This window comes from Ornithorhynchus anatinus, chromosome 5, assembly GCF_004115215.2.
Source record: "Ornithorhynchus anatinus isolate Pmale09 chromosome 5, mOrnAna1.pri.v4, whole genome shotgun sequence".
NCBI lineage: Eukaryota > Metazoa > Chordata > Mammalia > Monotremata > Ornithorhynchidae > Ornithorhynchus > Ornithorhynchus anatinus.
Window position 1 is genome coordinate 89,262,932 of NC_041732.1, and position 2,096 is coordinate 89,265,027.

The 2,096-nt window shown below is 44.1% G+C and overlaps 1 non-coding gene across 1 annotated transcript; it reads left to right on the forward strand.

Annotated features, from left to right (window-relative positions):
• Nucleotides 1–1,584: 1,584 nt before the first annotated feature.
• Nucleotides 1,585–1,722, forward strand: LOC114812604. The gene has a single exon (XR_003760255.1). It is a non-coding gene; the product is annotated as a small nucleolar RNA SNORA7 (small nucleolar RNA).
• Nucleotides 1,723–2,096: the final 374 nt, after the last annotated feature.

Consider the following 2,096-nt stretch of genomic DNA (forward strand, 5'->3'; position numbering starts at 1 on the left):
CTAAGTGCTTGGAATGAACAAGTCAGCAACAGATAGAGACAGTCCCTGCCGTTTGACGGGCTTACAGTCTAATCGAGGGAGACAGACAGACAAGAACAATGGCAATAAATAGAGTCAAGAATGAAGAATGAAGAATAGACTGGAGTGGGGAGAGACAGGAGGAAGGGAGATCAGAGAGAAGGCTGACAAAATAATCCAGCTGGGATATTATGAGAGCCTGTATCGGTAAGATAGCCATTTGGGTGGAGAAGAAAGGGCAGATCTTGGCAATATAATAAAGGTGAGACCAGCAAGTCTTTGTGATGGATTGGATGTGTGGGGTGAATGAGAGAGCTGAGTCAAGGATGACACCAAGGTCGCAGGCTTGAGAGACGGGAAGGATGGTCGTACCATCCACAGTGATAGGGAAGTCAGGAACAGGGCAGGGCTTGGGAGGGAAGATAAAGAGCTCAGTTTTGGACATGTTGAGTTTAGGTGGCAGGCAGACATCCAGGTAGAGATGTCCTGGAGGCAGGAGGAGATACGAGCCTGAAGGGATGGGGAGAGAACAGGGTCAGAGATGTAGATTTGTGTGTCATCTGCATAGAGATGATAGTTAAAGCCATGAGAGGCATCAACATTCAAGCTAAATCGGAGGTGTATGGAGCAACTATAATGTCCTGCCTTCTTTATGGTTGCGAGACTTGACAAATCAGTTACAACGTTCAAATTCAGGAGCAGTTCCACCAATGCTACCTCTGCACAATACCTCCCATTTCCACAATAACACGAAGGCTGCATTCTTTCCAGCTCCATAGGTCACTCCAATTTCCATATCATCTTTTTTTTCAGGGCACTGTTTCGTGAACTTTGCTCCATTCCCCAAAATCATCCAGTGATTGTCCACCACTCTCTGCATGAACTAGAAACTCCTAAACACTGGCTTTAAGGCACTAACTCTCCTTTATTTATCCTTAATCTGATCCTACTGTAATTCCACCTGCAAATATAGCTCCTCTAATGCCAACAACTCACTGTGTCTCGTTCTGATCTTTTGTTCACAACCTCTTGCTTACTCCCTCCCTCTACCTAGACTCCCTCATCCTTCATATCCACCAGACCACTACTCTCACCATCTTTAAAGCCCTACAAAAGCCACAACCCCTATAGGATACCTTCCCTGAACAATCTCTCATCTATTGTATCACTTGAGTTTTCCCTCTCTAAGCACTTAGGCATTAACCCTTCCCCTTCGCCCCCTACCCCCCCAGCATATAGATAAGTAGGAGGGAATGTACATATCTTTAAACTCAATTGCTTGACCTTACCTGCAATTTTATTGCCTCTCTGCCCATCTAGATCATAAACTCCTTGAAGTCAGGAAGTGTGTATGATTAATTGTACTTTCAAGCCGTTAGTACAATCATCTGCACAGATTAAGTTGCACCCTTTTAGACTGTGAGCCCATTGTTGGGCAGGGATTGTCTCTATTTGTTGACAAATTCTACATTCCAAACACTTAATACAGTGCTCTGCACACAGTAATCATTCAATAAATACGACTGAATGAATGAATGAATGAATGAATGAACTAAAGCATTTGGATGCCTTTCAGGGTAGCACCTGGAGAGTTTCCAGTCCTCTACCAGCCTCAACTACAGGAGGGAGAGTCAAGCAGAGGCCTACCCATTCCATTCCTAGATTGGGCAGTGGCTAGTGAATAGAAGGCAATCTGCTATAAGTCAAAACTCAACAGTGTTGGGCTGCAGTATCATAGGAGAAAGTTGAGGGCAGAGACTAGTTTACTGCTCATAAGGAGGCAATGGTAAACCACTTCCTCATTTTTACCAAGAAAACTCTCTGGATACACTACCAGAAGGATTGCAGATGAAAGTGGGGCATTCTGGGAGAGATGTGTCCACGGCGTCGCTATGGGTCAGACACAACTCGACAGAAGAAAACAACAACAACAAAGCATTTGGAAGCACTCACCCTTTCCACTGCTATGTCAGGCTGTTTCTTCAATAAAATGGTATGCTAAAATCAGACAAATGCACATTTTCAGAAGAACTTTCCCTAATTTCCTAATTATGCTCAAGCTAAATCATGTTATGGCA